Raw genomic sequence first — 27,184 nt, 5'->3', positions numbered from 1 at the left:
ATCACACGGCGTGCCCCGCTTATTACTTACACACACACACACACTCACAAACACACCTATATACACTGTACGCACACAGACGCACACTCACATACCACGGTAGCCATGACGACCGACCCGCGCCATTTGCATATTTCCCCCAAAATCGCCTGCGGCCTTTTTATTTTTTATCAATTTTCACGTGCTATCTTTTTTCCTTTTTTTATGTCCGTCCTAACCCGCGGCCGACCGCAAACACGTAAGACATGGTCAAAATATTTACACACACGCACACGCACGCACGCGCGCACTCATAACATTTAACATATAATGATAATAGTTTTTCAAGAGTTTTCGCATTGTACTCGGGTGGAATACGCTTCTCTCTACAAACACACACACACACACACACACATGCACCCAAACGCGTACACATAAGTTCGGGATGACGGCTAATGACAAAATCGTGTTCGCGGCGGGTCGTGACGCGAACCTTCGCCGCCGCCGTCGACTGCGGCGGTGTCCCACGCAACCGCACGCCTTCTTCCGGACGCGTGGGCCACCGAAAAATTCGCTTTTTATTTTGCACCGTCCGCGCACGGACATTGTACATCGGATAATATTATATAAGACACGACGACGTTGGGAAAAAAAAAACTAAACCGGAAATTCTTTCGTCCGCTCACTCTGCAGCGCTGCGGTTTGGGGCTAAAACTATACTAGGTCGACAACCTTTATATACGGCATAAAAAGAAACCACCGCCACGTACGTACAATCCATTCACTTAAAAACAATACATAAGTTGTGCATGCGTGTTAACGAGTGCCTACGTATGTCGAAAGACAATATTATTGATTTATGATTCGCTACAGCTGCAGTGTATCGCACACCCATTGATTTCATAGTTGTTACGTTTTAATATAATTTAATTGTAATTTACAAGCAAAACACCTAATTATCGATTTCCCAGGCTCTCCAATATATTATAATAGTTTAACCCGCTGTCATTTTTGAACAAAACATCATGTATTATGCGTGTATAATATATTAGCTTACTATATCAGTATAATATAGACTATATGCATTATAGAAATAGTGATTTTTATATCTCAAATATACTACAACACCTATATATTTATTATTTACACTATATATGTACCTATGTCAAAAACGTTATTGGATTTCCATCCGTCTTTTTTGAGGTTCTAAAATCCCTACGCGTGAAAACACGATAAATAATTATTATGCTAATTTTAACACGGGTTACTTGTTAATAATATTATAAAACTCGTAATAAATATGTATTATGTTGATGTAGGTACTATGTATATATATATATATATATATATACATAACTATTTACGTTATATTATGTTATTATGTAAAAGTTGTTGGACGTTACACGCATATATATTCCTAAATATAATAATATATTTTAATATATAGTAATTGTTTCATCTGAAATTTCATTGAATAATAACATTGTCATACGTACTTAAATGGAATTACTTATTTACGACACAAACCCACAGAGGGGTGCTCTATGAAGTATATCACCCCACTCGTTTTATACAACAATAATATTCATTGTACAAAGTCAACGATGCTTTATATTGTAATATACCGTCGTTATCCTATTGATGGACTGTTAATTTCAGTGATTTCATTAGTCATTCTTTACCGAACACCCCGTTGTACACAGTGTTTAATCGTTCAAAAAGTAAACAAAAAACGTGTACATATAATATTATCATGATAAATATTTTAAGCACCACGACAATAATTACTGCAATCCGCGGCGAAGAGGGTTCGAACGAAGCGAGACGACAAAACGACATAATTTACAAATATATGTCATAATAGTGTTACTGTACCAAATATACTATAGTAAAGATGGGGAAATTTTCCACAACAATGAAAGCTCAATCGTCTAAAACAAAAAAAATTCGAAAACTCTCCAGCGTCGCCTCGACCGCCGAACGCTGGGAACCCTTTTCTAGAAACAATATACATATCACACGCGCAATAAATAAAATAATATATATTATAAGCACCTATAAAAAACCGAGTTACCCAAACGCCGCGGGTCTGACTGACCGGCGACAATAGCGACTACGACAAGATACGTCCGAATAGCTATATCCCGTCTCGTCGTCGGTACGTTCTCTCATTACGTAGTCGTGTCATGACGCGAGCCAACCACCGCTACCTCCACCCTACTCGGACCTATACGATGACGAAGACTTGTGTAGGCATATAAACGGAAACGGCCGTTTTTGGGTTGACGTATAATACTCGCGAGCACAGCGAGAGCACACCATCGGGACCGGTACAGTCGCGTACATATATAATATTATATATATAGTCACGTATAATATGCGGTGGAGAGAAAAACCAGTCATTATACTATATAATATAATACGCGTACTTGTGTGTGTGTGTATGTAGTTTATATTATTATTTGCAATCGATCGGCATATATCCGACGACGACGACGCGCGCGTAATAAAATAAAATACGACGACGATTTTTCGACGTCGACACATAAAGAAAGAAGAAAAAACCGACCAACTGTGCAGCAGCAACAGCAGCAGCAGCAGCACAGCAGAAACAGATATAATATATATATATATACATCTTTGATGTCCTGGTAAGGCGAAACCGGCGGCGACAGAGAAACAAATGTATACAGAAAAAATTCGTCGTCGACGATATATATTTACATTATTTTTATTTTTTTTTTCATTATTATTATTATTATTTGCGTATAGACCAGAAAACAATGCACCGGCACAATAGTGGCGACCTCCGCTGCGAGTCCTGGGTTGATAGGCCGAGAGGGGGTGGCGTGTATATATCGGTTCCGGTCGTGACACAGGCGGGCGCCCTTTGCCGCAGAGATGACCGCCGCCGCCGCTGCTACTGTACATTTTCCTATGTAGTGCGTGTGTGTACAAGTATAAATGCCGTGGTAGAATACCTAGTAGCGCACACGCGTGCGTTATTTATGCTTTTATTGTTGCGTCGTCGTCATAATATTATTACATTATTGGCGAGATCGTGCGAGCTTCTCCGCAGCAAAACGACTACCGGCTACACGACATGATCGTCGTTTTGTTATTTCAACTTCCCGCCGCTGCAACGAGAGGCCACTATGGTGCTACACCATATCTCTCTGCAAAGGGAAAGGTCTCAATACCAATTTGGGACCACGGCCGTTGTACGAGAGTACAACGCATGGCAAATGTCCTTTGTATTATATCGTTATTGTTATGGTATTATCGTCGCATAGTCTGTATACGCAACTAGAATACTATATACAGGTATATGTTTCACAGATACGTGTATGTACATATATATATGTATATATATAATATACCGAATGATCTATTTAACTTAAAACCCTTTTTATTGAAAAAAAAATATTAACCTTAAAGATTTTTTTTTTGCATATGCAAACTGAAAACGATTAAATATCAAAATATTTATAAAAACAATAATATTTTTTACTGTTTGTGTTTTTATAACTATTTAGATTGTTTACTTTGATATGATAACGTTTATTCTTAATATTCCTTATTATAAAGCAAAATATTTTTTAAAATACTTTGGTACACTTATACCTATATATACTTCATATTTTGCTTATTGAATTTTTGATTGAAATATATTAATATTTTCTCATTTATTATTTTTATTGATTTTTTTTTTACTGAAAATAAACAAAGCTAAGTATGATAATATGATACATTTATTGATAATATAATTATAATTATATTTATTAATATTACTTATAAGTAATAGATTTGGTCATTCATGGTTCACCAAAATTAATATTTGAATAAAGAAATTCCAATAGTCTATATTGTTAAACTTTACTAATTAGATATTATGTATGAATTATTTATTAATAGAAAGTACCAAAAAGTAAATTTATCGATCCAAAATTGGAGGCGTCAAGTATAGGCAATTTACTGTGCACTATTGCATTAGCCATCTACACACGAGTTCCTGTCATCCGGTCTTAAAATTGTATATTATTGAGCGAAATATTTACGTAAAATACTATTAAAAAAATTCAATCTGCTGCAAAATTAAATTTACTCGTAGATTTACTAGTAATAGTATGATTATTGATTCTGTAGATTTACTATGTAGAAATACTTGCAAAAATAATAACAAGAATGACATAAAATTCATTTGTTTGAACAACTGAAAACTGCATATTTTTAAAATGTAGTAACTTGTTTATCTAATTCGTAGAAAAAAATATCCTAAATTCAAATTCTCTGAGAATTTTGAAACAACAAAAGCCATTCTCGGCACGAATTCAAGACGATTTGGGTATTTTATAAGCTTAAGGCATTTTCTTTTCCATTTAAGAACATGTTATCTTTACCCGTGGTCTTTCCTTGGTCTGGTCAGTCACACAAAAGCTAGCCCCTCGAGTTTTTTTCCCCGCTAAACAATCATAAACCGTAATATCCCGGTTTACGGTACCATTTGATTTATGGTTATACCCGCACTATGCATATTTATGGAAGTAAATCTAAAATACCGAGTGACATACTATAATCCCCCTCGATTGTCAACATTTTGAATTTTTGGAATGCAAATCAAAAAAAACTCACAAAATTGATGTATATTATGCATAATCAAAAGTATATTATATTATAGTAAAAAATCAAAAAATATTTAAATAAAATCAACTAAATTAATGATCAACTATTATCTATCTATCATATTTTTTTTGCATAGGTACTTATAGTTTTATTCTACATTTAACTTTTTGGTATTATATTTTGTTTTACAAATGTTTCTTATTTTCATTTTATTCAATGCTATTTAAGTAACAACATTATTACAATTAAATATACAATTTAATTATGATAATACTTAAAGTGAACAATGAAAAAATAATATTACAACAATAATCAATTTGGATAAAAATATTACGAAGAATAACTATGTTATTATTTCGTAACTCCTATTTTTATTGTCCACTCATTGATGAATCAGTTACGATGAGATTCCGACACAACACATACATTTAAGGGTATAATAATGTCAAAATAAAAACGTCCGTTTTTCCCCTAAATTGTTATTGGACATCATTACACCTACGAGAGGGTGACGGCAGTAGTGTAGGTGGACTAAGCAACCCTAAGCCTCAGTGTAAAAGGGGATGACTTTTAACAGAAAACATACACACAAACATACACCTCGTGTCCGAAATGGCGTGTCGTTAACCTTAACCCGGGTGCCGGTGACCAATTAAGGGCGCGGTTACCGAAACCGATGACCCTGGTTGCCCATAAAATACGACAGACACGTAATTTAATGATCTCGGGGAAGCGACCCACCCCCTAGAACCGTCGATCGTACAACTAACGAATGATCTCCCCCAATACAAACTAACAAGTATAACAATGTTGTCGAACAACAGCAGTATTTTATAAACGCACGTCGACTTGTTTACAAAAATGGTTTTTTTGAAACAACGGATCTTCGATGAAAATATTTCAAGATTTTACAGAAAAAAATATACAACTGTTTTATCAATTTTCATTTTTCAACAATTTATATACGTTTTGCGCTATATTTGAATTTAAATATCCTTATTATATTTAACCAATGATACATTTTTCATGTAAATGAATATTCCAATAATAAACATTTATATAACATGGTAATTATGCGATTAAAAAAAAAAAAAAAAAAGTAGAAAAATTATCGTATGAATTTACAAAAAGCCGTACCTATGTGCTATAAATTATCAGACATCAGGAGCTGCTCCAGGGGGGGCTAAGTGTCGTTCCCATTCCCCAGATCCGTATTTATAAAAAATGTAATATTGTTAAAAAAAAAAATTATAAACAAAAAACATATACTATCGAATATCATAGACACGTACAAGTATTTTTAAAAATTAAAACCAAGGCCCTCCAACCAACTCTCTGGAGCCGCCCCTGTCAGAAATATTATTGCGTTGTGTGGTAATTAATATTATAGACAAATAACAAATAACATAATATATTTTGAATTTGATATTTTCATAGTTTTCATTGAAAATAATATGGTTGTGCAAATGTATGTACGACAGTGGGATGATTTAAATCAAATTCATATACTTATACAGTTAAAAAGCTCAGATTATCGATATACTCGTAGTTCGTACATACATAATGTAACATGATAATATTCTATACTATGAGTATGATATATATATATACTATGATACACTATATAATCTTCGGGGTATGGTACAGTTTCTCTTCAAAACTAATTAGTATATGATTTAAGATCCTTATGATATCTATCTGCCTTTGGATACGGTAAATATATCTACATGATCCCACGTTTTTTTCTGGATATCTTAATGTGGCCTCTTGACCACGTTACAATAAAATCATCGATGTTATATATTATATGTATATAGTAATAAAGGAGTATAGAACTATAAAAGTGCCTTATACATTGTTTATTTTCAGATTTTGGCGTTAAATTTGAAATAAAATACTGACCCAACTAACATTGCACGTTGTTTGTGTGATCTAAACATCTGTACCTACGTTGTGTGTGCGTGTGTGTATTATTTTTAATACTCTCGGATGTCCGCAACTCCCATAACGATAATAATAACCGGTACAAGTTATTCAATCTTTTATCAGTTGCAAGAGCGTGTGTAATGTGCATTATTATTATTATTTTTATTGGAAAACATTGTTGCAGACGCTGTTATTGCATTTATTTCCTGCCAAACCATTAAAAAAATAAAAATAAAAATAAGCATAATAAATAAATATATATATATATATTATATAATAGCAATAAAAAACCGACCAACTCGGCTACCGTGGCCATTATCCATTGTTGTCCCGGAACGGATCTTATCAGTGGAGCGCACACAGGTTGATGGCGACCGCCGCCGCCGACCATGATTTGTGGCCAATCCGACCGGCCGGATGTCACGTCTAATTGCGTTTCCTATTCGTGACGTATCTACCCGACACGTATACGGCGGTATACGTACATAACAATAATAATAATGATAATAACATTGTTTTACACAGAGCAGTTTTTATTTATTATTATTATTATTAAGTACCTACTATCTTTAGGCAGCCGATCACAAAACAAAAACGAAAAAAAACTAGAAAGGGTTTTTGTAATGTTTTTTTTTTCCGTTTTCGGGGTCTTGGGCACGTAGAAAACCGATTTTGAGCTCTGAAGTCAACAGTCACGAACTGCGATGGTTATCGGACGGGCGCAGGTCCCACTATGTATATATATATATATATATAATCGCGCGCTACGTGGATTCGACAAACTCGTCATTATTCCCAGGGTTATAGACGCGCGCGTATAAGCAGGGGTTCATCAGATAAGATACGCGCTGTATATAAGTATACGAATGTGCAAGGACGAGGGGAAGCCGAAAAAAGGGGGTAGTTTCTCTTCTTTTGTCGTCTATACTTTAATAAATGCTTGCACACTTAACAATGAAAGAAAAAATGAATATTTTTATTTTAATAATATATGCGAACGTCTATATATACATATATCTACTGTTTTTTTTTTTATCCATTTTACCTATATTTGTCGCTAGTACACAACACATACACATACCCGTTCGTTTGTAAAATAAAACATGCACTCGACGCAGTTTGAATAATAATAAAATAAAACAGCACTTTCGTCTATTAAAAATTGAAATACACTTCGTAAACAAATTCCGTTAGGTAACTTTAAATTATTATAATACATGTACCAAACAACAATAGTGCAATTAAAAAAAGATAATTTTAAATATAATAAATATCATCCTAATAATATTCGGTAAGTACATATTTACTATAAATTTGTAAATGTATTTCTTAGTTATCATATATTTTTTATCTATTGTGTTTTGTTAATCTAAAAGTATTATATACAATATATACTCATACATAAACATAAATTAAGATCGTCTCTGAAAAAGCGTTTTAGTGATTATATTATATTATAAGAATCAATACTGGTTGATAATAATTTTGATTATTGTTTACGAACAATTTAATTTCCCATAGACATTTTAGTTTGACAGTTCAACATTTCATGTTTTTGCATGTAATAAATATTTAAAACATGACAAAATACTACGTCCACACACGTGGCTAATCCGTTTCATATAATCGTGCTTAAATAATGTTTGTATACCTACATTATACACATAAACTATTAAAATATATTTAAATGACAATTGTGTAAATTAGATGGCTATAACATTAAAACAAAAAAGTATTATCATTTTGTTCACCCTTGCAGAAAAACGATCATATTTGGTCAAATACATTGTTTTTTTTATATATATATTATAATTCTGCATGTGGGTAGTGGGTATTTATTGAAATTAGGTAGGCAATATGTATCTAATATATTGTATACTTTACGATAGTCAGTTATTGATTTAATTTAAATATAAAAATTTTAAATAATTGTTGGAGCTAAACTTGTATTTTTTTTATTTTTTATGTAATTTTAATTCGTCTACGTTGTTTTATATACATTTTCTTCCTCTCTTTTCTTTTTAATTTCACGAGGGCGTTTTCTCGATATAATAATAAAATGGAAAACGTTATATCGACGGACTACTGTTATTGAACAGATGTGGTCGACCACCACATGTGGTTGAGTGAATTTTTTCGTCCCTTTTGACAATAACGCGCTATGAAATTTGATTTTCACGACTATCGACTAAATATACATATACGTATACACACACACACACACACACACACACATATATATATATATACATAAATATGCATCACTTAAATGTTGTATTGGCGATGCAAATACAAACGCGCACACAAATGCGTGTATATAATATAACAAAACATCATTTATTTCGATTAGCTACGGATACCCACGGGGGTGACACGTATGCACTGGTTTTTTTCTTTAATTCTCCAACACACGCTCTTGTCCGTTCCAATAATTCCGGGCAGACTTGTCATCGTCAGCGGTGGCACGAATACGCCAAGTCGCTGGCGGTGACGTGTTGATTTCACACATGTCTGAGCCCGAAAACGTCAAATCGACTTAAGGGTTTTTTTTTTATATACATATATACATGTTGTTTTTTTCGTACACATAACTCAGGGTGTAGACGGATTTCTGTCGGTATTTTAATTTTCTCCACGAATAAGGAAAATGATAAAAAAAAATATAAAATAAAATAAATTTGACCAAGTAATAGATTATGTCAAACCGTTGGCTATATTTTAGCATACGATTATTATGATTTTGGGATTATCACACAAATACGAATATGATGTGTATAGTTCAGTACAAATTTCCATACTATATTATTCCTGACACATTTTTCAATTATATTATAGAGAGCAATATGTTTTTTTTCTTTTTGACAGATTGAATTTAATCTATAAAATCGTTTTCACCGGAAAAAAATTTTATATTTAAACTTAAAATACGATATCGAAAATAATTTTGAAATTTGAAATAATTATAGATTTTACGTGTACTGCATTGAGCAAGTACAATATTCCTGGAGTTTTTAAAAACCGTAAATTAATCATCAATAATGACCACCTCGGTGAAAATATTAGTAACTATTTTTAATATGTATAATATATTATAGTTTTTATTATTGATTAGTAAAATTTAATTTATTTTACACAATACAAAATACCTGTAAGCTCATTTACAGACAATGATAATGCGTGAATACCCGATGAGTACACAATATATACGTTTAGCCTGATCCGTATATATAACCTAACCTAACCTATAGGTACCTACATGGTGCTCGATTCTATGTATATTGCATAGGTTCGTGTTTCTATGTACAGATGCTATATAATCCCACGCTATATAATATTATCGAATTAACCACTCTAGTTTGTTCGAACGGTAACTTAAAACTACATTAATAATTATATGGTGATTATTATAATATTATGTGATGTACCATGTGCGTATTATACAGATTAAATGTTTCAAAGTCGTCGATAAAGGAAAACCATAGTTCCGAAAAAGTATTATACTTATTAAAAATATTCCACAGTTAGGCAATCTCAGAAATACATCGACACCTACTCGTGCATCCTATATCGGTGTACACCTATATTATATTTAATTGGACAAATTTTCATAAACGTACGTTTTTATTTCGGATGAGTTTAAGTTGATGAAGAAAAAAACAAAGCCTTATTACGTACGTATTGGGTTAGCCGTATATTACCACCATCGAGTCATTTAGTCATAAATAGTTTCTCTGTATTACGACGGTCTTTTAGACAATAATATAATACTAAATTTTGGTGTGCCTATCTATTAAATTGCTTTATTTTTTTTTTGTTACTAACAAAATATAGTGTGAGTCGTAACTGTGTAATCGATGCGAATATCGCTGTTTTTGTAATATACATACACGACATAACGGAATTCAATATTAAAAAAACTCCAATTAATACAATAAACAAAGTATCTGAAAAACAGTTTGGTTTCTTTAGTGATACGTCAAAAAAGATATTCTCATTATCCGTTCTCATAAATTCAATAGGTCATAATAGGGAAACAAACGTTTTTAACTCTTTCGTGGTAAAAACGTGAAAACCAGATTCAATCCCATTTTAATATCAGTGTTTGAGTTTATTGTTATCAGAATAAAAAAGTATTGTTGTGGTTCGTGGCAATATAATTATTATGTACGGCTTAATATTATGCATTATCGTCATGATAATTATACATATATATATATCATATAGCTGCAGTCGTGTTCTCGGCGCGTTTAGTCGTCGGTAAAAAATGCATTATTTAAATCCACGGTCATGGGACCTGCTGCAGTTTCTGTGCCCGCGTACCTATACATCTCGAACCCGTCACACATAATCACAATATATCTTATCGTACGGGACTCGGACGACCTCGACCGCTTATATATCGATCTCCGCCGCGTGTGCACGCCCGGCCTTATTACAATTGCTAATACGGCGGCGGTGGATGCATCGCCATTGGCACCTCCGCACCGCGCCCTACCGTCGCCACTCGAGCACGCGGTCCCCCGTGGCACAGTTACGGGCGGCCCATTCATACTTTCGCATATATACATATATATATATATATATATATATATATATATGCACACCGACACATAATATATACATAAACGCGTAGTGCATCGCTGACGGTACAACAAATGTAAATTGTATATGCGTATATATATATATATAGGTATATCATAGTCCCTTTTTAACATGCAAACGTTGTAGCCGACGTCGTCATCGTCGCCGCCGCCGCCGTCATCGTCGTCGTCGTTGGCACAACTTTTATGGGACTGAACCTCGTCGCGTGCCAGAGGGGTTGTCGCGCCGGTCTCGCGTGGTAGTCGTCCGGCGGTAGGACGGCGCCACAGCCGCGTCCGGCTCCGTTTCGGCGCGACCCCGCGCGACGACGAAGAACCGGTTCACCGCAAGATAAGGGTTAAATTTCGATTGTCGCATTTGTTTTATTTTTTTTTCATTTCGTTTCACGACCGATCCAGGAGACGTGCAAAACGAGGGTGTTAAAAAGCCGCCACAACTCGACCCGATAAATCACCGCCAGATGGCACTACCGACTGTGTATGGTAAGTATATATACTACCTACGCGCATATATTATTATGATGTGTGTGTGTGTGTGTGTGTGTGTGTGTTTTATTTTATTTCTGCAACTCGTCAACGTTACTTTTTTAGTAAAACTTTTTTACACGTATTCGCGTATACATGTATACACTTCCTCAAAAGAGTTTTCGAATAAGCGACCCTTTAATAGGGTTTGACTTGTCGCCGGGTCCGCGCTAGTCGGTTGCTCCCTTGGGACCATGACCCTTTCGTAAAAAAAATTTCGCTTCGTTAACATGTTTATTTCTTGCCCCGTTCAACGAGCACCGGTCGTGTCAATCCGGTTGATTTCCGTACAGAAAAACCGTATTCGTTTTGACGCCTGTCAAAAAACGCCCGTGGACCTCCCATGTGTATTGCATGCACCGCACATACCATTACCATTGGTCACGATAGACTCTTTTTTTACGTTTCCCTTTGGAAATTAAATCGTTAAGAACGGGAGTGCAAAAAAAAAATAGAAATCAATGTGACATTTTGAAATGAAATTCGTCCAGATGTTATTCCTTCATCATGTAGTGCGTATAATGTATATGTGTACATATAAACGCGAACTTAGCTATATTTAAAGTTGACGAGCTGTTTATATCAAAATATGTGTAAATATAGGAAAGAGTAACATGACCGACTCAGTATATGAGTTCGAATTTCTTTTTCGGTCAATAACATGTAGTCGAATTATCAAAAAATCGAAATTGTAATAAAATTTAATTATACGTTTATACGTAATATGGAATTAAAAATTGTTTATAATAATAACAACGCTGATATTATACGATAAGCTATATTATAATTGGATTGAACTATATTTATAAAAAATAAATGAATCACTCATATATGTCAATTGATTACAAATTAATATATTATTCAAAAAGTATATACAATAATTTTGTAAAAAATCATGGTCGATATATTATATTTTAGTTGTTTGACTATTAATTCATAGATTAAATTTCCATCTTTCCTATTTTAATTGTTTTTCCTGAAAACCTTTACACTCTAAAGATTACTTTGTAAACAATATGTTAATTCAATTGATCGTCATACAAGTGTAAACGAGGGCCCTCACCTTACACCCTATATATAATGCACTGCAACAGTCGTGCCTCGTGCATATTTAACAAATAACCATGTGCATTTTTAAAAGTGTTTCGAGTGTCGCGTATAAAATATATGTAAAATAATTGTCAACCCTTAAATATTTCACAAGTGTATAACTCAGTGGTTTCTAAACAACTTTTATGTGACCGTTTTATCGTAAATGAGTGTTGTATATACTGTATAAATATATATAGTGAAAAATCAAAATCATATGGTGTTAAATATTGTTACATAGTCTTGATCTAGTGTACTTTTTATAGTTAGTCCTTTGTGATCAACCCATAATTTTTATATATTAAAAATATTAATTTTTTAATTAGCAAGCAATATTTTCACTAGAATGTAACTATTAATATAATGTGTTTGTATCTTTCTACCAAGTTAATGACATTTTAAAAGATCTGCATATACTTACACACAATGCGTATTAAATGTCATAACTATACGTACAAATAGTGATGCAAGATATACTTGCTTTATAAATATTATTATTTGTTTTACATAATATGATATATCATAAAGACACAAAGTAAAGAAAACACATAATAATAATAATAATAATAACAATACTATAATACCAAAACAAATTAGTTTGAAAATTTTAACTAATATTATTAAGTTATTGTATAATATATCATATATAGTATTACAAATCGATATTGCCGCTATAAATGTACACAAATGTAATGCGATTTTAAACATTAAAGTATTTTATAAAATTTTGTATTAGTGAATTGTGCAAAGTGACGTAACGAGTTATACGAAGGAAGGAGAAACTATATAGGGACTTAAAAATCTAATAGTATTCTTACTGTCAAAAGATATTATTTTAAATTTAAAATGCATGTACATATACTTGTTTATTTACAGTATTTTAAATCATTAAATAATCATACACTTTTCAGTGTATAACTCCAAAATTTTCGGATATTTCAATTAAAAGCTACGCCATTAATAATTGTGCATTATAAATTAAAAATCATAATGTAATATACAATATATCATATATCCAATGATACATACGACATCGTTGCAGTGCCATATTTTGAAAAATTTAAACGCACTTCAAGCAATAACGATTATAATATTATATAGTTAACCTTGTTGCTAGATTGTTAACATTATATTTGTAATATGATAAGTTTTTTTTCAGAAAAGAAAGAAACAACTAAATAATAATTACTTAGATTTCGGTGACTATACACACACACATATATATATATATATATAAATATAATTTAGGGAATCGTGAAATAGAACGTTGAGTGGAGGGAGAGGATAAATGGACCTATATGAACTCGCGCGCAACTTGAGAATCGAGGACATAATAACATACCATACGTTTAAGACTACGTTTGGATATATCTCTGTAACGACTAACGATTATGAACGAACTGAAACCGTTATATAGTTATTGCCAGGCATAAACACGCTGTATACATATATATATATATAAATACACACGCATGTGTATTATATCATAAATAACGGCCTGGAAGAAGAAACATATATAATATATTATGTAAAAAAAAAAAATCCATATAAAATAATACTGATTCGTGGGCAAACCGGATAATTTATAATACATAATATTATATATTTCTTCTTTGGCTGAACAGAAAAAAAAAACATTCAGACTTCTGTCATCGTGTGTCTTTTTCATTATAATTATTGTTTGGCTCGCAGAATGATTAACCACTCGTGTATATTATATAGCAGTTATAGCAGGCAGCAACAAATTTCAGCGGTTGAAGTCTTTGATTCGGCCCAATTTGCACAACCCATTAGAAAATAATGTATATACTTGTATGTATTATAATATAATTTTTAGACAGTGATACCTACGCGTTAAAATTTAAATAAATAAAAAATCAGTTCATATACGTTTACATGTTATTCTTCTCTTATTCAGTTAGTTATAAGTTATAACGCTTGATAAATAAACACCAACCATATTGATTCCTCTAGTAATAACAAACTTCGGTTAATCAAATAAATAAAGCAGTGAATCGCTCAGTGTTAATTATTGCATTTTAATAAGGAGGGTGTAGCTTTTAAGAATTGCAACACTTTAATCACGGCTAAAATAAAGAACATTGAGTTCCCCCGCAACAATAAACCCTTTTGCTTATTTATTTAATAAACACAGAAAAAAAAAACCCGTTAATAATATTTTGATGGGATTTTTTGTATGTACATTTTTGAACAATAAATTATCGTTTTCATAAGAAATATATCGCTAACTAAAGTGTAACATTTTATTATGATTTATTTTTAACTAGAAACCTATCCAATCGTATTTGAGTTCAATTGGGACAATTCAAGCCTCCACATAATTCTGTTTTTTATTCCACAATAAGATGCTTATATATAACTAAACGTGATCAAAATTATTCGTCTTGTTGCGTAACGTCGGTTATAAATTTTAACAGTGTGCAGCAATATGTCGCCCTATAGGTAGTGCCTACCCATGTGTTCCACCTATTATATAAAATGTATAATAATTCCACGTTTCGGCACCACGCGTACAATTCACATCAAAAAATATCGTTCCCAAAAGGCTCGGGGATTTATGGAAATCAAACAGGAAATATCATTATTCACATGGGCGTGATATGGTGGCCGTAGTGGAAAAGGAACGCGCGCGCGATTTATTTCGGCACGTATATCGGTTGGATATATGTATAGCGTGGAGATCGTATCAATAATGCAGACGCGTGGCAGCGGCCAAAAGCGGCCTCGGTAGCTGCGACTCTAGACCTACATGCAGGACAGTCGGTTGGTTGGAATTTATAATTTGGTCGGTCACATATTATAATATACTACTATGATTTCATGTGATATAATATATTAAAACAAAAATATATAATATATGCGCATGTTCAAACGGAATACGAACGATTGCCGATGATAAATTTAATAATAATATTATATTATATTATATCGTACGCGTTATACCTACTATACTCGTACATAGATAATAGGACGATGGTCCACGGTGTGCTATACCACCCCCGCGAGGTTGTGGTTTTTGACCCGAAACAACCAAAATGCGTACCTAACGACTGATTTATATCGTATCGATTTACGTTGTGGTGGAAATATAGCAGCATATATGGTATACCTTGCAATTGTAATATTGTGTATTATACATATTTGTTATTTGTATACAGTAAATTTTCACAGATTCAAACCCTAATAATTAAAAAAACTGTACAAATTGAACTAAACCAATCTCACGAGAAAACTTTTGAAATTCGAATAAAAGTGATGTATAAACTTAAGTAAACTTATTTAGAAGTGCAACTCAACTAATATAAGTGCACGTGAATTAAAGGTCTTAAATAAGCCTTAAAGGCTTGTGGTCTTATCAAAAAATAACAGGGAATTAGCAGAGTTCCAATATACAAGATATGGTGGACTTTAACTGAGCACATGGAATAAACTTATGAGAAGGTTTCTAAATACATTATTTGATAATTTATTCACATTGATGTTTTTTGAATCATTTAGAAGCACTTTAGACAACATTTTTAACCAAGTTATGGTCAAAAATGTATCTCAAAAATACACCCATTTTTTTTTTTTTAACATGAATGATTCAACAAAATATCTAGGAATGTTTCTAGGCAAAAAACTGACAGGAAAAAATTCACTTAAACAAAAAACTTGCGCAATATTATGCAAGAATAAGCTCCTTCTATTCTTTATTACAAATCTTAACTCCAAATAGAATCAAAAATCCAAATTATTCGTTCAATATTCACATACGTTGCTTAGTATATTGGCGTCAGCCTCTCCTATAAAAATAAATAAAATCCAAATAATTCAAAATAAATTCCTTGGAAGATTTCTTAAAGCTTAGTTCGTAAAGAACAAGCAAATCATGACGATACGAAAATACCTTTCCTTAAAGTTTAATTAGAAACACAATAGTTCTCAAATGTTCACATCAACCTCAAAACCGCTGAAAGAACATGGTTCTCCAACTTGGAAATTATAACAAAAAACGGTGACTAACATTATACATACTATTTATTATAGTGAAAACGTAGAAACAATCTAATAAAACTAACCGCAATTAGGAAATCTTAATAACTAATAGTATTTTTTTTAGAAAATATTTGTATTTGTATCAATAATTGATTTATAATCTTGTAAGAACATGCGATATACCGACACATTTTAAATAAATAAATAAAACAAAATTTGTTTATATAAATTGTAAGTGTAACAATTATGTCTATATTTATTTTTTTACTATCCTTTTAAATTAAAATTTTTGTATGTGTTTACTGCATTTTGAATTACTGATAGTCTAATGTACTATAGACTAATATTACTGTGTTGTATAATAACTATGCTGAAGTTAAGTTAAATGTATATTAAAGCATGTGAATAATTCCATGTACCTACTGTATATTATATAAATATTACTAGTTAAAAGGTGTGTTATCTGGCAAGTGTTAAACGAAATGCATTTATATTATATGAGTAGATATGTTTTGGGTATATAATATTATATTATCTAATGATGTTCCAAAACCAGAGTAAAAAATGTTGCGAGTTTACAGATAGAGAGAAAGAGGGAGAAATAAATTTAACGCATGTCTCGGTGGTGCGTATTTGGCGTGTGAAAACAGTCGAAAGTAATGCGTGGTGAGGAAACTTTACCTCTACACACACATACACCACATGTCGTAGTTACGTACATATATGACGCTCGGAGAGCTTTTAATATAATACAAGCGCATTTCGACAATGCCGCAGATTGCAGTTTGAAACTTTTGAACGCCCATTTTCACAACCCCAACACAATATCGCGGGACGAATTCGTAAGATGGGAATACTACTATGCCACCAGGCGCAAGGGTGAGAGCAAGAGGTATACCGTATACACGTGTACATATATGTATATTATAATAATAATCATATACATATATATATATATATATACAATTTATACATATACTGCTGCCGTTGCTCGAGTCAAATTGCCAGTCGTCAGTAATATATTATATCCTTGAATAAACTCGGGGATATATCTACCTACAATATAGGTAGGTACTTTGGACGAGACCGCAAATCAGACTTACACAGCCAAGCAATGCGAGTATGCGTATATTATATGGGTGTAATGATAATAATAATAATAATAATAATACTGGGACCTAATGACAACGATGACGGTGTATACGACGCGTGAGGTAATACATAATATAGAGGTACATTATACATCATAGCCTGTATATCACAGTGCCATGTATAATATACATATACCTTGTACACATATAATTCTATATTATTATTATAACCTTTATTATGCGGTAATGGTTAAATGTTTTAAATTCTCGAATACTTTTCGCATTTTCCTGGTACGAAATTTATTGTTCACTACACACGACGCGTGGCGGCGCCCGTCGGATTTTTATTGCAGCGACAATATTTTTATTATTATTTTAGAATTTTTACTCTGGGCGCGGACTTAATGTTAATTTGTAACACTCATCTGTGATCCATACAATGGATAGTATAATATTGATGTTACATTGGTGAGATTATTTTATTAACAATAATGCAATTAATAAGATTTGATAAAATATTTCAGCCAAAGTAAAAAAACGATTGTCGGCACGGCAATGCAGTGGAATATATTTTAGTAACAGTGGCGTATCTGTGAAGTGGGAAATCTAAGCCATAGCACATAGTGAAATTTAATTTTTTATTAAAACGTATACCATAATAAATTATAAATCCTTAGCATCTTAAACAATGAAAATATATATTTTTTATTCATGATACCATTGGACATCAATCTAAGTTTACGCCTCTATAGTGAATTTCGTGAATGTGGTGTGTGTGTGTGTGATTTAGTTGGTCTTTATTATATTTAACTGTATAACATATCGATAAATCGGTATTATTGGTATTACGACGGCAAGTCGCAAGTGTATTTATAATATTAACATGTGTGAGCGTACAAGTTGAATTAAAAAGTTCTAATTTAATCATCTTCAAATTAATTCGACAACAATATCATCGCCTACTATTTTTACTTACCTTTATAATTATCAACTTTCGCGTCAGTGAAATATTTAATGAAACATACTCGTTGTCTTTATAACTTTGCTCTATTTGGTGCGATTGATATTATCATGTAATACATGTGTATAGGTGCCACGTATATAAGTATTATAATATGTAATGCAATTAATATGCATCAATCGTTTGATCGCAGTCACTTTTAAATTCAAAATTTATAATTAATAGAAGTTAATTTTAATTCACGCAGCCACATCGACTAGATATATCAATTATCAAGTAATATCAAGAACTTGAATATCCAATACTTAATTTATGTTTTTAATTTAGCCCGTCAATCTCAAGTTATATTTTGTTGACCTACCGTGAAATCGGAGAGGGTTTAAAAAATATTATCTAATTACAAAATATGTTTAAATACATATACATATACATTTTATGACAATAATAATAAAATAAATCTACATAATTAAAAAATTGAATTACACTTGCATAATCTTATGTAGTTATTGGTTAAAGTTCTATAACCGTTAAACAACATAATCATTTATAATACAATTATACAACTAAATTAACCTTCGGTAAATACATTTTTCCTTACAAAAATTGTTATTTAAATTAAATTCTTACTAATATCCAATAGGTATATCATATTAAAATGTGCCTAAAAGTGTTAAATTATAAATATTATATTATATATATTTAATTGTCATGAACAAATCGATAAATTATTTTAGAACATAATATGTGTCTAAGCTACATGCTTTATATTAACGAATACCGCTCATTATAAACAGAAACGAAAAAAAATAAACATAAAAAATTGAGAATTTAAATTTAAAAAAAAAAATAATAAAATAAATAAATTTCAGGTTTCACTGGAGTCAAGTGGGAGCAGTCAAGATGCATCTTGTATAATCGCATAATATTAATTAGTCACTTCGCAGAAAATCGGGTATATACACTATACTATACGATATTAGCCGTGTGTCAATATTATATAATATATTAGTAAATTTTGGGAACTTTTAAACACGTACGTGAAAACACGTATTATATTTGGTACAAAGCTGGATGGGTAGTCACGTGATGAAGGGCTTAAGAGAGATGACATCCTACGTAAAAAGTGCAAACGTTAAAGAGATATACATAAATATAAAATATATATATATATATATATATAAAGAAAGTAAAGCGTTTAATATTTTAGCCGTCGACCCTAATAGACGAGCGCGAAGGGCGTGTGCCGCCTTTGTGCGTCACACTCGTCGCCGTCGTCGTTGTCATAAAAGAGGTGTAACTGTGTAAAATGGAATTCGTTACGTCACGGTAGAAAGCACACGGGGTAAAGCCCCGACGAGGCGCTTTCGCTCGATCGTGTTTTGACTAAATGGACAGCGCGGCGACGTTTGATGTGTTTATCTGATATTTTTATAACGTCCCCTTTCGTCGCGCAAAACCAACCACCACTCGGCTGGCTCCCATCGACTCCGCAGGCGCGTTATACGGGTCAGGACGAAATGATAATAATAAATCCTAAATCGGATTATATTATGTAGATGTATAAAATATAATAATATAAATCGGCGAATCGCTAAGACTGTGCAGCTAAACCGAAAAAACAACACCCACGCCCGACCGGGCGCGTGCAGTCGGTCTCGTTTTGTGTAGCCGGCGACGATTGTTATCAAAACGAATTATAACGCTGAACCGAAAATCGAAATAATAATATTATTACCACGCGGTGCTAGAGTTTTTCTTGAAGGACTTGATTAAAATATATTACGTAATCCTCTTTCCGCCCTCCGTGTTGTGTAGTCGTTTTGTAGCGTCGTCAGATGGACAGCAACATTTAAATTCTGCACTTCGCGATACCATTATAGGGACCTCTATTATATAGGTACTATTTATATTTTACCATGCCGTGAGTTCAGCACGTTTTAACAATAGGATACAACTACGGCGTGGAGGCGACGAAAGCTGTTTTACCAAAGCCTGTATCTCAAACAAAATCAGCTTGCGGGTACGGGGAGGTTGGATTGGTACATAAGACTATTTAGATCGGCGAGTTTTGGGTGATAAATTTATAATTAATAAGTGCTAATACTTATTACATTTAACTTACCATAAAATCTATTAACGTTTAGGTTATAGTAGAATAATAGGCAGTTCAAGCCATGGTTTTAATCTAACATTGAATTATATCATGCTTCAATATTGTAAGTTTTAGCCTAAGTGTATAGGTGATGTACATCATATTTAGTATCTTCCATTATACATATTATAAACTACTTAGCTCACATTTTACATATAGATACTACGGATTAACATTTTAGGAAGAATTATAAGGTTGAAATTTGTGTTGTGCTTAGATTATATACATATGGTCTGAATGAAAGCGATTGAATGAAACAAAGTAATAATAATAATAAATATTTTGTTTTTATTCTACTAGATGAATTGGACTTATTGAAACTATTCGAATATATTCAGTTACCTAGTTGCTTATAATTCAATGGTTAGTTCTATAAGAATAAGAAAAAAACTAAAATAAGCGCTTATTTGATCATAGGTGGGAGGGGGGGTTGTAGTTACGGAAAACGTCTTGGCTCCAACCAAAAAAAATATTATGTACACGCTACTGCGATGTTATGCATAGAACATTTTTATTTTTTCTTACCGCTGCACGGCGTAAGTATTATTATTATTATTATTATTATTATTACTATTGTGGTTGTTGTTGCTGCAGTAACACGCGAACTGTAAAACAATGTGCCACGAGTATAAATGCATTATATTTCACAAATATATAATCGAACATATACATAATATATATATATGCGTATATGATACGCGACATTATATTATAAAATGTATTATTATTATACTATCGTGCTCGAAATCGACCCCTTAAAGGAGCTGGCGACCGTCTCCTCTGCCTCAGCCATTGCCGCAATCAACGTTATAAACCGTGTACGACGTCAACTCTTTAATACAGTGTTTGATTTACGAGGGGATAACGATCCAGTCACATTGTTCTATGTATGTATATAATATTATGTACGTGAGCTCAACGTATGCGGCAAAGCGGAAGATCGACCTTACCGAGAACAAATTGTAACATGTGGTGTATGTTGTACAATAATATATATGATATAGTATTATATTCCGATTTAAATCCCGAGTGTTTATAATATACACACACACATATATATATAAAATAATAATAATACATACGTACATGCATAGAATCACTATCGCAGTTGGACGGCAGTAGATATGTTATAATTTCGGATTAAAATAAAAATTGTATCAGCAAATAAAAATTAAATCCCAGTAAGATTAATTCCAACGTTTTATAACACTAGAAAGATAACGATTGATTTCAAGAAAAAAAAAATTGTTTAATATATGGTTTTATGCTCAGACTATAACTTGTATTTTATCATAAGATTTTATAAAAATAATAATCTAAATAATTTAATGACTATTATATTTATGAATTATTATTAAAGATGTTATTGAATTATTTTTTTTATATACATTATATTATAATAAATATTATAATTATTATGTATTATATAAGGTTATGTATAATGAAAATAATGATAAGAATACATAAATCTACATATTTAATATAATATTATATTGTAAGTACTAAGAACAATCGTCACTCTATATAAATATTAGTTTACTACCTATACCATAACAACTTAATTATATATTATTATTATATTACATGATGCGACTGATGGTTGTAAATACTATTATATTATCGTTTCAAGACAACGGATGGTATTATTATTATAGTGGAAACCGAACTGCTTGACGAGCAAACGATATGGGATTTCGATCACGCTTTCGTGTCAAATTGAAGCGAAAGATTGACATAAAAGAGCCGTGAAACCAGCACACACATTTGGTCCGGATCTATATAGTAACCTTAGAACAAGATTCTGAAATTAGCTTTTCTAGTTTCTTGTAAAATGTAAGTTTTTATAGTTTAAAACGACTACCATTAAACTGACGGCTGTCAATTGAACGACTATATGTACTTTATATACTTAATACAAGTAATGTTATATAATTCATTGTGATTTAGCTTATAAATTATATTTTGTGTGTATGGAATTATATACCTATTTTATCAGCGGATCGACGACAAAATTGAAAAACTGTCATAAAGCAAATATGATTGAAATTATTTAAAAATTAAAGTCTTAAGGTAAACAATTGCAATAAAAACAAAAAAACTATATATTTGGTAAATTGTATTTTTAGTTTAGCACATAATATGACGTTATAATAACTTATTAGGTAATCAAACTTGTAATATGCTAAAACATTTTAATTTTAATAAATATAAAAAAAACTAACTTATTAAATATCACGTTGGAAATATAGGTATATTTAATACTAATGACTAATGAGCAATGACTGATAAAATAATTATCATTTAACATCTGGTTCTCATGTCCAGAATTTATTATTATATTATTTTAGTTACTGTTTTTAATTCCATTGAAAATATTTATAGTCAAATCGTTTTTTATTATTACAATAGAAACTTGTCCGCTATAATTTAGGTTTATAATAACGAGGCTCTTTAGGAATTAAATACATATATATAAATAAATACACAAAAAAAAAATGTTTATAAATCACATGGGTATACCTATATGTACAGCAAAAAATTCCTGCACGCGCAGACATTCGCCTGGTCGCCTCGTTCTCACTTCGTCTCTCTCACATACATTCTCACTCTTTCTCATTCACTCTCCAAGGATAAAAATGTCGATTACAAAAGATCGTAAATCAAACGATCGACGGACGATCGACGTGGACGAACGAACGAGACTGGTCCTGGTTTATTAATGGACCCCCTCCCCCGCCGTGGCCCGACGACCTCTTTATTCTCCTACTGTGTACGCGTAACCACTTGGCAATTTTTACCGAAGGGGGGACACAATGACCACTTTTTCTCTTATAATAACCAATAGGTATTTTTTTTTTACAATGTAAGGAATTCTTATATACTTCAAGTATATAAAAAGCTAATAAGGATTTTCGACTTCAGCATAAAACATTAATCGTTCTGCCCTCTCTATGCTGCAGACCTTTAATGGTTTGATTTTTCTTATACACACAAAAAACGTTGTAAACGAATTTATGCCAATTATAAATTATATCGGAACAAGATAAAAAAATATTTAAGCAACTGAATGTATACTTGTACAAAATAACTAACCATAAATCTAGATTCACAACATAGTTGGGTTGGAAGGAATGATTTATTTGGGTCAACTTTTATCAGGAAATATAATTTAATTCAACCAAATAAACTGAAATAAATGATAATGATTTTGTTGTGTACTATATTTATATATTAATAAAAAATGTCGTTGTAATGTAATACATATTATATAGTATTTTAATTAAACATATTGTTCTAAAAATTAAATCATAAAAATGTATCATTAATATATTTATTTCAACAGCTGTATCGTATACTTAAATTAAGTATATTGTATATCATATATTATAATTGAATACATTTTAAGATTGAAATGATAAAATACTTCAAATTTTAAAAGTAAGATACGTCAAGTCCACTTCTCAAATATTTTTTTTCTTTTTTTTAAAGTTTAGGAGATGTCCAACTGCGTATAAACCCTGAATCGTATAATAATACTACACCTCTATATATGCGTAAAAACAGCTTTAAAGTGCCCAGAGGTACCTGCTCCCGAACAAAAAACTGCTGAATGTTCCCTTTAGAGTTTTTTGTTGTATATAGAGGACATAAAATGTACATACATACACACACACACACACACACACACACACACACATACATACATATATATATATACAGATCAACGTATTCAATATTTCTCTGCGACACTCACAGCACGACTATGAAAAAGTCTGCGCCAAAAGGCCCAGCCCGTTATAACCACCCACGGGTTTTGACCCTCCTCTCTTTCATGCGCACGACGCGTATATTCCTGTCGCAGGCTTTGCGGAATAGCCTCAGGAACACTACATCCATTCAACACCCTTTGCGCATTATATTTATCCTTCTCCTGCTACGGCTGTCCATCCCTCTCCTTTCGGGTCGATTAAGTATGCCCTGAAGGCTCCGAACCAATCAAACAGCATGCGTTCAAAAATTACACACCCAATCGTATTTATAAATATATATATATAAAAAGGCAGAGAATCAATTTGTAAAGGCTTAATATGTCCCTTGTGTGTTTTTATTGGTCGAATTATTTATTTCTTGAATGAGCGTATTGTCCTAATTTGTCACAAAAAAAAAAGAATCTAAAGCTATTAAATTCTCATTCAGACCCACTAATAACAATTTATTACTATTATTATTTACTTACTATGTATTCAAAGTCAATACTAATAAATTCATCAGGCAAATATATATTTTAAATCGTATATAATATTAACGTGAATTCTAACTATGCAAAAGTAACTATAATATACGAACATCATAATAATGAATTACCTATACAAATATTATAACACAAATGCGTAAATAATATAAAAAGCTTTAGCAAATAATGATTTAATATAAAAACCATAACAGTCTTTTAAACACTATTATAGTGGATTATTATAGTTCAAGTCATAACATACTTAAAAGTCGCATTAGTTAATACGAGGTGAAGATAATAATTTTTTAATTCGCCATTGTATTCTTCAGATTTCTAACTAGGTCTGCTATAAATCGAGAGCATACAGAGCAATATACAACTTCCGAGCTCTATTTATAAAATATGTAAACACCGTTTCAAAACTAAAATGTTTGCGAATTTTCCAATTAAAATGCACATATCGATTGAAACTTTTGCACGGTATGTGATTGGAAAATATATGTTTTAGTCTGAGAAATTTCACCAAAGCAACTTTTCTCCATTAATAATGATATTACCTACTTTGAAATATATGTCCGTTTGAATTATTATCAAAGACCATTATAGACACTCTTAGAGTAAACTATGATATCGAAGCATATTATATTATTATATAAGTACGTCCAATTACACGGGGCGCGTAAGTGTATAACTACTGTACATATTATTATTATATACAATGTACACTGTGCATGTATAAAACATACACCATACTCCTCAGCTAAACCGCAAATTTCCACTTTGAGCTTACAGTAGTCCCTCTGTATAATATGCTATAATATATTATACACAAGGCTGAGTGAGACAGCTGACTAATATTTCGATAGGTTGATAGCACTATATATATATATAACAATATATACTATAATAAGAGGTACACAACATATAAGTGTATGTACATGCGAGGAAAATCATTAACTAAACCTGTCCGTATTATCCATCGTTTACGCGTCTGTAATTAATGGGGCAGTGCGGGATTCTGATTTTCGTCGGATCGCGTTATTATTTATCCATGCCTTTCGGCCGTACGCTGTTGGTTCTGCTGTTATCCAGTTATCCATTAAACAGACGGAAAACTGACAGGTCAACACCGACGACCCGAGAAATCGTTTTCAAATATATATATAGTGTATAATGGCAGGTATATACCATACCTATATGGTATCATATATGTACTGTATTTAAACACATATTATATCAGCTACGCAATAAATCGGGTGCTGCCATTATTATTATAATCATAATAAATAGTTGGACCAACGTTAGTCCAAATACTACAACAGTTAACAACAGGACCCGTTAAAAAATATGAAATATAGTTTCACTCCACGTTTATCACCGTATATTAGTAACATAATAAGATATCTATACTACATAATATTTGTACATGTATAAAATATTTCTTGTGTAAGTTTCATGTTATGTTATAGTAAGAACCCAGGTAGTTTAAGTAGTTTAAAATTTGAAAACTGATTACATTTACATCCATTATAGTATTTTAAGGTATTGATTAATATGGGTGTAATTTATAATAGGACATAATACGTTATATTATTTACAAAATAATAATCCTACACGTATAATATTGATGTAATATTATTACATTATTATACTTTAAATAATATTTATCACAAGTATTGAAGTATAACAATTATTTGAATAGTTTTACGAGTAAAAAATTTGCCTAAATATTATATAATTAATAAATAAATAATTTAGACTGTCGTATAAATCCAGTGACTCGTACTATTAAAACTATTACTGTAACAGAATTATTATATAAAAAATATTCAAAGCCATCATATTATCTACTCATAATTATCTACATACAACATACCGTTAAATATAAACGTAATTAATATTGTTTATCATACTATAATAACCATGATAAATAATTTAAAAGAAAAAAACGATTCAAAGCAAAATAAATATGTAATGAAAAGTGTTCACTGAAACGTATAAAAG

The 27,184-nt window shown here is 31.6% G+C and overlaps 1 long non-coding RNA gene across 3 annotated transcripts in view; it reads left to right on the top strand.

Annotated features, from left to right (window-relative positions):
- Positions 1-11,368: 11,368 nt before the first annotated feature.
- LOC113554440 overlaps positions 11,369-27,184 on the top strand; it is a 53,696-nt gene continuing 37,880 nt past the window's right edge. For all 3 annotated transcript variants that reach the window (XR_003405264.1, XR_003405263.1, XR_003405265.1), the window contains exon 1: positions 11,369-11,612. This is a non-coding gene — a long non-coding RNA (uncharacterized LOC113554440). The remainder of the gene's footprint in view (positions 11,613-27,184) is intronic.

Source organism: Rhopalosiphum maidis, chromosome 2 (assembly GCF_003676215.2).
Source record: "Rhopalosiphum maidis isolate BTI-1 chromosome 2, ASM367621v3, whole genome shotgun sequence".
Classification (NCBI taxonomy): domain Eukaryota; kingdom Metazoa; phylum Arthropoda; class Insecta; order Hemiptera; family Aphididae; genus Rhopalosiphum; species Rhopalosiphum maidis.
This window is presented reverse-complemented; position numbering and strand designations above follow the sequence as displayed.